The sequence below is a fragment of the Grammomys surdaster genome, unplaced genomic scaffold, assembly GCF_004785775.1.
Source record: "Grammomys surdaster isolate TR1022 unplaced genomic scaffold, NIH_TR_1.0 126109, whole genome shotgun sequence".
Lineage (NCBI taxonomy): Eukaryota > Metazoa > Chordata > Mammalia > Rodentia > Muridae > Grammomys > Grammomys surdaster.
Window position 1 is genome coordinate 1421082 of NW_021620917.1, and position 13640 is coordinate 1434721.

The 13640-nt window shown below is 47.0% G+C and overlaps 1 protein-coding gene across 1 annotated transcript in view; it reads left to right on the plus strand.

Moving 5' to 3' along the window:
* The window catches only part of LOC114611434 (oncomodulin), a 27700-nt gene that overhangs the window by 1075 nt on the left and 12985 nt on the right, over positions 1-13640 (plus strand). The window lies entirely within an intron of this gene.

The following is a 13640-nucleotide window of genomic DNA, read 5'->3' on the forward strand; positions in this document are numbered from 1 at the left end:
CACTGGGGGATTCTAGGCAGGTGCTCTACCACTGAGCCACACCCCAGCCCCTCACTGGGGGATTCTAGGCAGAGGCTCTACCACTGAACCACACCCCAGCCTAAGAAGGGAGAAGAGTGGGGGACAGAAGTGCCATCGGCATGTTTCTTGTTAATGAAATTCTCAACAAAATTAAAAAGTGCTAACTAAAAATAGAAAACGGAACTGGAGAGATGGCTTAGTAGTTAGGGGTACTGACTGCTTTTCCAGAGGACCTGGGTTCAATTCCCAGCAACCACCTGGCAGCTCACAACTCTCTGTAACTCTAGTTCCAGGGTATCCAACACCCCCACACAGACACACATGCAGGCAAAACACCAAGGCACATAAAATAAAAATAAATAAATTAAAAAAAAAGAAAACAGCCTCCCAAAACAAACCCTTAAACTACCAATGTAACTTTTAAAAATGTATTACACTTTAATTTTTTTTAAAAAAAAGAATTATTTATTTATTTATTTTATGTATGTGAATACACTGTAGCTGTCTGTCTACAGACACACCAGAAGGGGACATCAGATCCCATTACAAATGGTTATGAGCCACCATGTGGTTGCTGAGAATTGAACTCAGAAGAACAGTCAGTTCTCTTAACTGCTTAAGCTATCTCTCCAGCCCCCCACTTTAAATTTAAAAAAAAAAATTATTTCTTTTTATGTGCACTGATGTTTTGCCTGCATGTATGTCTGTGTGAGGGTGCTGGAAGCCCGGGAACTGGGTTACAGACAGTTGTGAACTATCTGTGTGGGTGCTGGGAATTGCTCTTGGATACTCTAGAACAGCCAGTGCTCTTAACCGATGAGCCATGTCTCCAGTCCCAACGGATTACATGTTTTTATTTACTCACTTTATATGCATGTGTACATGCGTAGGGTTACACAGGCTACAGTGCACATGTGGAGGTCGGAGACAACTCGGGGAGACGTTTCTCCCCTTCCATCTTAGGGGTTCTGGAACTTTCTATTTCATCGTTTTTGGAATGGGCTTGACCACAGGGAGCTGAAACCTACAGAAAGTCAAAGTGCTGCTGAGAGCCTCTCCTCAGGAAAGGGAACTCTGTGGATCTAGACTATTAAAAATAAAATTAAAATGCACGTTAGATGGGCTTCACTCAGGCCTGAGAGAAAGGCTGTGGCACGCAGTGGTGATCAGCACCGACAAATCAACAATATTGTTTATTTGAGACAGGGTTTCATGCTGGCCTTCACCTTGCTCAGTAGGTAAGGATGACTTTAATTCAAACAATAGCAGCAGCAGTAGCAAACAGGGATCTCTTGCTATGTAGCTCAGGCTATCCTGAAACTCAATAAGTAGACCAGGTTAGCTTCAAATTTTCTATCCTCCTACATCAGCCTCTGGAGTGGCTGTCACACCCTGGCTGACCAATTGGCTTCCTTCTCCAAGCTCAAGTGGAAGGGCCCACAGCATCCTCCTCTCCCTGCAATGGCCATCTGTGCCGGAGAAAAGCTCTCCCTGCTTGGCTGTCTCCATCTTTGTGAATCTGGGAGGGAGAAAAGAGTCTCAGATGTAAAGGCCACAGGAGACCCACACATATGAAGCAACACACACACACACACACACACACACACACACACGCAAAGGCAACTCAAAATAGATTCCGTCTACAGCCAAAAAACTGACTTAGTGCCAGAATGAGGAAGAAAAACTGAAATGAGACATTTTCCCAGGCTCTCTGAGGAACACACAGATCTAGCGGTTAAGGGGGATTTCAGAATCCGTGAGGGCACGGTTCGGTGGGATGCTAATGGATTGTTACTTTGGTGGAAAATCTGTCCTTATCTTCTTAAAAACTCACCTCCCAGAATAAACCAAAGCAACAACCAGGCAGAAGAACGAGATGCCATGTATAGTTAAGGGCTGCAGGGGGTGGGGGTGGGGGACGAAAAGTCGTAGTGGTTTCTAAGGAAGCAGTTTATAAAAAATGACTTGTAGGTGGGGCCCAAGTGAGACTGTTAAGAGGGTAAAGGCACCCGACAGACAGACAATCTGCTGCCTAGACAGACAACCTGAGATTGATTCCTGGGACCCATGGGTGGGCGGAGAGAGAACCTGTGTGCCCTCGTATGCACACACATGCACACACACAACATAAATAAATAAAATGTAATAAATTTCAAGAATGTACTGGGGATAGGGCTCAGTCAGGAAAGTGCCTGCCACACAAGCCTGAGGACCTGAGTTCAGATCCCCATAATCCGTGTGAAGAGTCTGTCATGACGGAGCAAGCATCCCTGTAATCCCGCACAAAAGATGAGGTTTGTGGATTCCAGTGATGTCCTGAGTCGCCTTCAGCCCCTCACTGGACCTGCAGCTCATACTGGTGAGCCAGTGAGCTCCAGGGTCTCCCTGAGGCCACCTTCTCAGGGCTAGACTTACAGGCATATGCTGCCACACCCACTTTTTTATGTGGGTGCTGGGGACAGGATTTGACCCCAGGATTCATCCCAGCCCCAAATTTCTTAGGAAATTTAAACTCGAGATTATGGAAGCTTAGGACAGGCACATGTGCTGTCTGAAAGCTGGTAACCAGGGCGGGTTGTGGTATGAATCATTCCAAATCTAGAAGACTGACAAAACTGAAGGACAGCTGGTTCAAGGACAGGAGTTCTGATGTCCAGAGCGGGAGAAAATGGTTGGGTTGTCCTATCCTGGACTGGGAGCAGGTTAGGGTGTGGTGATACCAGATGTCATCTTCTGGCCAGATATAAATACATGCATACAAGTACATACACACACACACACATGCACACACACTTATATTATTGGTTCTTCACAGGGAAGAACTACCATTCTTATACATGTATCCCCTGAACACATAAGCTGCACACTCCAGGATTTCTTACAAAGCTGTCTGTCTGGGGCACATTAGCACTTAGAAGTGATGGTCTGATTCCATTAGTGATGGCCATTTGTTGTTTTTTGGCTCGGTCTGCTTTCTGAGACCCAGCCTAACATTTGCCTTTGGCCCTGAGCGCCCAAAGTTTAGATTTGCTGTTTAAATCATGTTTGACCTCACCAAGTGCTTCTCCAGATCTGGCCGCTTGTCTTGTTTACAAAGACGAGAAATGTTCTCTTGAGGGGCCAGGGACGGAGCTCAGGTGGACCAGTGCCTGGGTAGCATTCATGGGGGCCTGGGTTTGAGCCCCAGAACTCATGGCGATGCACACCTGCATTGCTAACACTTGACAGATTGAGACAAGAGGTCGTCTTCAGCTGCATATCAGCTTAGGATCCCTGGGCTGCCATTCCTCAAATGTCATCCACTTTGTCTTTTAAAAGATTGTATTATCTGGGCAGTGGTGGCACAAGCCTTTAATCCCAGCACTTGGGAGGCAGAAGCAGGCAGATCTCTGAGTTCGAGGCCAGCCTGGTCTATAAAGTGAGTTCCAGAACAGCCAGGGCTACACAGAGAAACCCTGTCTCGAAAAACCAAAACAATAGTTATCATCATCATCTTATTATTATTGTTATTATATTTATGTGTGTGCATGAGTGTGAGTATATTCGTGCACAAAAGGGATGATGGCTAAGAGGAGACATCCTGTCCCCAGTCTGGGGGTAGGAGGTTCTCTTCTCTTCCTTCTCTCATTACCAGAACTTATACTCTCTATTTTTGTGTGCTGAGAGCACCCAGTGGCAGCCTGGGGACCCCAGAACAAAGAAACCGACTCATAATCTGTCACATCCTAACACACAGCAGCACTGATGTCAGCACAGGATGACACAATTCCACCAGTCGCAGCTGTACGATGACCTGCTAGTCCCTCAAAAGGAGGGTCCAAGGTACCGCTCATGCCAGTCAGCTGGCCTTCTTCCTTTTGTTCTTCTTATTTTATTTGTATGTATGTATGTATGTATGTATGTATGTATGTATGTATCTATCTATCTATCTATCTATCTATCTATCTATCTATCTATTATCTATTGATGTAGTTTTCTGAGACAGGGGTTCTCTGTCCTAGAATTCACTCTGTAGACCAGGCTGACCTTGAACTCAGAGATCCATCTGCCTATGCCTCCTGAATGCTGGGATTAAAGGTGTGCATTGCCACTACCCAGCATCTCTCTTCTTTTTATTTGTGTGTGTGTGTGTGCATATGCATGCACATATGTGGGTGTGTCCTTGGAAGTATGAAAACCTGAGTTCAGTCCCCAGGATCCATATGTTTAAGAACCAGGTATTCATAATCCCAGCACCAAGTAGGTGGGAACAGATGGGTCTAGCCTGGCCTCATAGATGAGCCCTAGACCAATGAGAGACTGTCTCAAAAACAAAGTGGTCAGTTCTTGAAGAGTGACATCTGAGGTCTTCCTCCAGCCTCTAAATGCACACACACACACACACACACACGCACATGCATTCATGCACTTGGACACAACAAATAAATAAATTAATAAACAAATAAGACCTTTATAAGAAGCCCCACCTGGGGCTGCAGTGATGGCTCAGTGGATAAGGCACTTGCCGAGTAAGTGAGAGGACCTGAGTTCAGATCCCTGGTACCTAGGTAAACGCCAGGCAGGTATGGAAACCCCCTGACTAGCTAGAGTAACCAAATTACCAAGCTCTGAGTTCAAGTGTGAGATCCTGCCTTAACATTCAAGTGAAGTGTGAGCAAGGAAGACACCTCAAATCAGTCTCCCTGGCCTTCACACATATGTGCACACACATGTGCATAGATGTGCATGCAACACACATGCAAAAATAGGTATATGCCACACTCAATAATAATAGTAATGATGATGATATTTGGTAAAGGCACTTGGTACCAAACCTCACAACCTGAGTTTGATTTTAATGCCCCACAGGGTAGAAAGAGATAGCCAACCCTTGCAAATTGTACTTTGACCTAGACACACACCACAAGTAACTAAATAACGTGTAAATAATAAAAACAACAAGACAAGTCCTTCCTGCTGGATATGCGTGGGGGAGAGGTGTGCGTTGACTGGCTTCCTTTTGCACGTACACCTCAGCCGGGCATGTGAAGTCCCACTTCAGCACCTCAGGCGGGCCCCTGCCAAGCACATCTATTTTAGATCCTGCAGCCGCGATCACACTCGCTGGGTGGGTGTGAAGGGCTGAGCATCCAGGACTTTGAAATCCCACCTAGCTCCAGCATCCAGGGCTCTTGGTGACTGAGCTGTGAGGACAAGTCCCTCCCATGATACAGAAGGACCAGGAAACCAGCCTCAGGCCGGCAAAGTCAACCTTTGAGCACGTCTGGATAGGTGAGGTGCAATGAGCTGGCATCTCCTGAGGACTCTGTCTGCACTAGCAGTGTCAGGATTGGAGACAGGGGGGAAAATGATGCCCCTGTGTCTGAGCCTGCCCTGGAGGCTTTCATGGAAGTTATTGATGCCTCTGATGCTTGGGTAAAAGACTGCCATGGGCAGGTGAGATGGCAAAGCAGGTAATGGGGCTTGCCACCAAACCTGGAGACCTGAGTTCGAGCCCCAGAATCTACATGGTGGGAGAGAACTGACTGAATTCAAAGGGACCCATGCCCTCTGATCCACAGGTGTGTCCCCACCACACACAAATAGAGTGTAAATATTTTTTTAAATCTAGCAGGAGATGAGCAGATAGCTGAGTTGTGGAACACTTGTCACACAAGTGTAAGGATCTGAGTTTGGTCCCCAGTGTCTACGTAAAATAGCAGAGTACAGGCTGGAGAGACGGCTCAGTAGTTAGAGTCCCTCCTATTCTTGCAGAGAACCCACATGGCGGGTTCTGTCCCCAGCACCCACATGGGGTTCACAACTGCCTGTAACTCCAGCTTCACAGGATCCAGCACCCTCCTCTGGCCTCCATGGGCACCCGTATACACATAGTGTACACTCACGCACACAAACACAAATAGACTCACTTTTTTAAAAAATTCACCGGGCACTGGTGGCACACACCTTTAATCCCAGCACTTGGGAGGCAGAGGCAGGCAGATTTCTGAGTTCGAGGCCAGCCTGGTCTACAGAGTGAGTTCCAGGACAGCCAGGGCTACACAGAGAAACCCTGTCTCGAAAAACAAACAAACAAACAAACAGACAGACAAACAACCCAAGCCTGGGAGCAAACACTTGTAACCTCAGTGCTGGGGAGGGGATGACCAGGACATTTGTGGGTTTCACAGGTCAACCAATGTAGCCAAATTGGTGATAGAATTTGTAGATAGGGCTGGGAAGATGGCTCAGGATTAAAAACACTGATTGCTCTTTCAGAGGTCCTGAGTTCTAGTCTCAGCAATCACATGGTGGCTCACAACCATCTGTAATGGCATCTGATGCCCTCTTCTACTGTGTCTGAAGACAGCGACAGTGTACTCACATACATGAAATAAATAAATAAATCTAAAAAAAAAAACCCAGAATTTGTGAATAGAGAGAGGCTCTATCCACCAAATAAAGTGGCAGGTGATAGAGGAAGACACTGAACATTTACCAGCGGCTTCTACATGCACATGCACACATATGTACACATGCGTGTACATGTATGCACGCATGTACACACACACACCTCCAGAAGGACAGAATCTAGACAACTCAGGGAATTAGATTACTGCTGTAGTTTGAGTGTGCAGTGTCCCCCATAAACTCATGTATTGGATGCTAGGTTCCCAGGGGGGGCACTGTTTGGGGAAGACTAAGAGGTAGGACCTAGCTGAGGGAAATAAGCCTTTGTCCCTTCTCCTCCTTCCCTCTCCTCTCTTCTTCCTTTTCCTCTTCTCCCCACTACACACCCTCCTCTCCCTCTTTTTCCCCTGGCTTTCTCCTTTCTGTCCATTGTGAATTAAACAGTTCTCTTGAGCTGAATTAGTGAGAGATCTTGTGGCAAAACACAAGATGGAGAGTGACTGAAAAGACAACCCACATTGACCTCTGGCCTTCATGAACCTGCACACACACACACACACACACACACACACACACACACTGAATGAGATATGTTCTCTCTCACATACACACACAGACACACACAGAAACACATACAGACACACACAGACACACACATGCACACATACACACTGAATGAGATACATTCTCTCTCTCTCTCACACACACACACACACACATACGCACACACACACACACACACACACAAAGAGGCCATTCTCATAAGTCCTGTGGTATTTACACATTCCACCACAGCTCTAAATGGTACTCACAGGTGGATATTGGTGATGATAGTGTAAACTGGGTTGAAAGTGTACAAGAGCCAGAAAAATATGTAACAAGCTACCAATACTTATGGGCATTACTTCTGCTGGAAAACTGTGACTCCCACAGTATGCTATGCATGACTAAAAAGGACACATGTGTGTATGTGTGTGTGGTGTGTTTATGGGTACATGTGTGTGTGCTCTTGTGTCTTTGCATGAAGACATTTGAGCCTAGAGCTTGCTAAGTAGCCAGCTTGCTCTGGGATCCCTCATCTCCACAATGAGAGTGCTGGCATTACAGGAAAATTTTATGTCCATCCAGCCTTTATGTGGGTGGTTATATGGCCTCTGGTCCCCACACTTTTGTGGCAAGCTCTTTACCTGCTGTGCCATTGCCCCAATCCAGAAGGACTCTTTTTTTCGATTTTTTTTTTTGAGACAGGGTTTCTTTGTATAGACCTGGCTGTCCTGGAACTCACTCTGTAGACCAGGCTAGCCTCGAACTCAGAAATCCACCTGCCTCTGCCTCCCAGGTGCTGGGATTAAAGGCGTGCGCCACCACTGCCCAGCCAAAGAGAGAGAGAGAGAGAGAGATTTTATTTATTTTATGTATATGAGACACACCAGAAGAGGGCATCAGATCCCATTACAGACGGTTGTGAACTACCATGTAGTTCCTGGGAATTTAACTCAGGACCTCTGGAAGAACAGTCAGTGCTCTTAACCTCTGAGCCATCTCTTCCAGAAGGACTCTTAAAGGCTTCAGAGGGTTTGAGCCCCATTACCATCCCAGGTTGCGTATTTCCTAATAGTATTTTTACTTTTATCTTTTATTTGTGTGTGAATATACACACATTAATGTGGGTGTTCAAGGACATTGGTCTATTGGAGCCGCAGTTGCAGGTATTTGTGAGCACCCAGATATGGGTGCTGGGATTCAAACTCGGTCTTCTGCAAGAACAGCCAGTGCTCTTAACTGGGATCTCTCAGCCCCAGCTTGGGTATAAGATACTTTGCACATATGATCCCACCTGGCCCTCATAAGAGCTCTTCAGAGGGAAATAGGGCATGGTAGTTAGATACGGCAGGCAATCATTTAGGTCACATAAGTATGTCAACCCAATGGGCCAAAACAACCAGCAAAAGGAATTTAACTCTTGGAGGGACAGGCACAAATAATTTCACAAGATGTTCCAGCCTGGATAGGAGCTTCCTGTTCCTGGGTGAAGGTGGTCACAGACAGGGGCTGGGATCACTGAGTTTAAAACAGCACTGAGAGATTGGAGCTTCTTAAAGGGTCTAAACAATACCTCTGAGGAAAGGGGCGAGGCCCATTAGACAGGACTCAGAGCCGTGACAATATCGCCCCCTGGTGGACATGGTGCATGTTGATCCCTTCCTCTGGGATAAAATGGCAAAATCAACTGTTAGGGAAGTTTTTCTGATACAGGGGCTTGCTTTGTTGCGGAAGCTGGATTCGAACTTCTAATTTCAAGAAACCTTCCTGCCTCGGCGTCTACATTTAAGTTTGAACCATAAAATCTGACTTCTTGTTTGATTTCTTTAAAAGACAGAAAGAAAAAAGAAAGAAAGGAAGGAAGGAAGGAGGAGGGGTGAGGGAGGGAGGGTGGGAGGGAGGGAAGGAAGGAAGGAAGGAAGGAAGGGAAGGGGAAGGGAGGAAGAGACGGAGGGAAGGAAGGAAGGAAGGAAGGAAGGAAGGAAGGAAGGAAGGAAGGAAGATGTTGAGCTAGAAGTGGACCAGGAAGGCAGTTTCTCTGAGTTAGGAGGCAAGCCTGTTTTACATAGAATGTTCTGGGCCAGCCATGCCTACTGTCTTAGTTAGGGTTTCATTGCTGTGAACAGACACCATGACCAAGGCAACTCTTATAAAGGACAACATTTAATTGGGGCTGGCTTACAGATTCAGAGATTCAGTCCATTATCATCATGGCAGCGTCCAGGCAGGCATGGTGCTACTGGAGGAGCTGAGAGTTCTATATCTTCATCTGAAGGCAGCCAGAAGGAGACTCTCTTCTTCATTGGGCAGAGCCTGAGCATTGGGTCTCCAAGCCCACCCCACAGTGACACACTTCCTCTAATAAGGTCACACCCACTCCAACAAGGCCACACCCCCTAACAGGGACACTCCCAGGTCCAAGCATATTCAAACCACCACACCTGCAGAGCGGAACACTCAGAAAAGCAAAAGGAAAATAAAACAAGCGAACCATTTTTTTCATTGGTTCTCCCCACCATCCCCCTTCCTGGGAACTGGAATTACAGACGGTTGGGAGCCATTATTGTGGGTGCTGGGAATCAAACACGAGTTCACTGCAAGAGCAGCAAGTGCTCTTAACCAATGATCCATCTTGCTGGCCCCACTTGCCAGCCCCCTTTTGTTATTTATTTGTTGTGTGTGAGAAAGTACATATCTTATCATCCGCCACCTATTTGATTTGAGACAGGTCTCTTCCTGGATCTGGGGACACGACTGGGCTTTCTTGGCTAGGCTGGTCCCTTCTGTCCCTACCTCCATCCTGATTTCTGATGAGGACGAGTCTAGGTGGAATCCCTGTGCAGTTTCAGTTTGCACATCTCTGCAGGCCCTGGATGCTGGCTTTTCTTTTCATACAATACAAAGGAGCCCCTCTGTACTGGGTGTTTTTGTCAACTTGACACAGACCTACACATATCTGGGAAGAGGCGATCTTAGTCGAAAAGATGCCTCTATAACATTGGCCTATAAGCAAGCCTAGGGGATATTGCTTTGAATAAGGATTGATGGGGGAGGGTACAGCTCACTGTGGGCGGGGCCATCCCTGGGCTGCTAGTCCTGGGTTCTATAAGAAAGCAGACTGAGGAAGCCATGGGGAGCAAGCCAGTATGCAGCACCCATCTATGGCCTCTGCATCAGCTCCTGCCTCCAGGTTCCTGCCCTGGTTGGGTTCCTGCCCTGCCCTCCTTCCATGGTGGACTGTGATAGAGAACTGTAAATAGAAATAAACCCTTTCGCCGGGCTGTGGTGGCGCACACGTTTAATCCCAGCACTTGGGAGGCAGAGGCAGGTGGATTTCTGAGTTCGAGAGTTCGAGGCTAGCCTGGTCTACAGAGTGAGTTCCTGGACAGCCGGGGCTACACAGAGAAACCCTGTCTCAAAAAACCAAAAAAAAAAAAAAAAAAAAATCCTTTCCTCCTCAAACTGATTTTGGTCATGATATTTTATCACAGCAATAGAGACCCTAAGACATGGGGGGTTATGAACACACACTCAAGTGTTGCAGCAACAACCCTTTGATGCCACGGTAAGGGTCTAATGTGCTTCTGGCTTCTTCCTTTCTGTCTTTCTTAACTTTTATTTTGAAATAGGATGTCATTTAACAGAAGCTGGTCTTGAACTTGCTGTGCACCTGAGGCTGTCCCCAAACTCCTGATCTTCTTGCCTCTGCCTCTTAAGTGCTGGTGTGGCAGATGTGTGTCACAGAAGCCAGCTTACGTCTATTGTGATGTCGGTGTATATTGTCTTATGTGTGTCTGTAGTCTTCCTCCTTGCTGGGATAGCCTTGTCATTGTGGGAATCAGACTTGCAGATCAGCGCAGTATGTTCAATTTCTTCCACAAAAAAAGCTTTGTTAGATTGATGGTGTTCCTCAATAAGGTTATATGTTTGAAGTGCTAGATATGCTAATTAATATAATTTAGTTAACTCAGTAGCAAAACTTCACAATGTGAAAAATTATATATCAACTCAAAATGTTTTAATGAGCTGGGGCGTGGCTCAGTGGTAGAGCCCCTGCCCAGCATCCCCCAGTGAGGGGCTGGGTGTGGCTCAGTGGTAGAGCACCCGCTTAGCAAGAGGAAGGGTTTGAGTTCCATCCCTGTAACTGTTTAAAAATAAGAAAATACTATGAAGACACACACACACACACACACACACACACACTGAGTTGCACCCACCGACTGCAATTCCTTTTATGAGGCACATGAGTTGAAGGCCCAGGTTTAAAACAGAAGAATAACTCTGACCTCAACTAGAGTGTCACAGACGCCAGAGCGTAACCCAGTCCTCCCACCTTTGCTCATCACCAGAGAATCTCTAACGTGGCTGCTCTTGGTGACATTTGTTTTAATAAGCACTTCATTTCAAATGTTGGTTCTGTGAAGGGAATGTCTTACTTTACACACAGGGTTCTCCTCAGATCCCTCTACCGTGGTGCCCTGCAAGTGCTCTGCGATCTTTGTCCTCTTTTGACTCTGGTGACCTCTCTAGGTGGCTGTGAGAATTATCCCTCAAAAAAAAAAGAGGACGGAGATGGGAATGGTCAGGATTCCTTAGAGAATCAATATTCTGCACACACACACACAAATTTAAAAAGGAAAGTTATCATCATCATCATCCAATATAGGGTCTCACATAGCCCAGGCTTGCCTCAAATGGCCTATGTAGTCAAGGATGACTTTGAATTTCTGTTCTGCCTCCACCTGGTGGGTTTCAGTGATTCTGGGATGGAACCCAGGGCTTCATACATGCTGGGCAAGCTCTCTACCAAGAGAGCTGAAGCCCAGCCAGCTTTCCTGCATTTATATGCTTTCTCTTGGGTATTTAGCCCAGAAAAGTCTAACACACCCTCCTGCCTCAAACACCTACAGAGTTGGACCAGAAAGTGGAAGCAGCTGTGGAGGGTGGCGAGGCTGGAGAGGTGACAGGTTTGCAGGCTGGTAAACGTGTGGTAGATGAGGAGGGCGCAGTCCAGGCAGAGCCTGTTCCTCCTGAGTTGAGATGGGATAAGGGTGGGCAGGTCAAAGCAGCTTGAATTTCCAGGGCAAAGCAGCGTATGCAGGAAGCCACTGTGAGATGTGTTCAGGGTTCCTACCGACTGCGGCTAATGCCTAATGCGTAGGAGGGAACTGTGATGTCCTTTGCAGCCCTTCAGGCCCACCGCTGTGTTCTGGGATCCCTGCTGCTACAAGAGCAGACAGGCACCCTATTGAGAAACTGTGGCAGACTCCTCAGACAACAGATGGTGACCTGCGGTGGCAACATCCCCCCACCCCATAATAGATACACCCCAACTAAAGTGCTCCTCCTGCTTAGTTCTTCATATCTTTGGAATCACACATTGCTTACTCCGATTCCCTCAGCTCCTCCCACTGCTGCTTGGAAATCAGAGATAGCTTGGGTGCAGCAGAGTCCTGCTGCAAAAACCTCTCCCCTTCATTGAGACCTAGAAGAAGAGCCTCAAAATCTCCTAAGAGACCCACCATACTGTTTCCTCATGGATGGCACTGAGGCCTGAATTCTTCTCAGAGCCCCCTCCATCCCACTGTCTCTCTATATCCAAGTGACACTTATAGCTGTTCCAATAAACTTCTTTCCAAAACGACAGTCCACCTCAGTGTCCCTTTTGAGCCCTAAACTTTTTTTTTTTGTTGTTTGTTTTTTTCGAGACAGGGTTTCTCTGTGTAGCCCTGGCTGTCTTGGAACTCACTCTGTAGACCAGGCTAGCCTCGAACTCTCGAACTCAGAAATCCGGCTGCCTCTGCCTCCCAAGTGCTGGGATTAAAGGCATCTGCCACCACTGCATCATTTGAGCCCTAAACTTGAGGCCTTTCAGAAACCACTCCTAGCCAGGCTAAAGAAAGGCATGTGAGTAGCTGGGTGTAGTGGTTCGCATGCATGAACCCAGCCCTTGTGAGGGGGGAAGCTGCAATGTTAGGAGTTCAAGGTCATCCTTGGCTACATAAAGAGTTTGAGGCTAGCCTAGGACACATAAGGCCTTGTCTCAAAACAATAACAGCACAAAAACACAATGCCATCGAGTTTCCTAAGATCAGACTGCTGGGAAAGCTATAGTGTAGCATCGCAGGCCCATCTATCTGTCTGTCTATCTATCTATCTATCTATCTATCTATCTATCTATCTATCTATCTATCTATCTATCTATCTATCTATCTATCGGAGGCCATGCTGTGATTGGAAAGTGAAGCTTTCGAGGCACCTCCTGAATCAGGCTCTCATGTCTATCCCAGCTCTGTCTTTCTCCGCCCCCTCTCTCCTGCCGCCCTGTGGGTGTTGTGTGCAAGTGAGTATATATATGCACACGTAACTGTACATACATCGGGAGGCCAGAGCAAGGCACCAGGTGTCTTCCACGGGTGCTGGCCACCTTAGTGCTTTGACACAACGTCTCTCATTGAACTGGAAGCTCACCGTTTCCGTCAGGGATCCTGCCCGCCCACTGAGCAGTCAATCAAGACTCATTGTGTTAGCCTTCCAAGCCACGCCCAATTTATGTGGGCGCTGGGGATTCAAACTCAAGGCCCCGTGTTGTCAGGCTCACAGCACAGTACCTTTTTTTATAGCGCGCGTGCATGTGTGTGTGTGTGTGTGTGTGTGTGTGTGTGTGTGTGTGTGTGTGTGTGTGT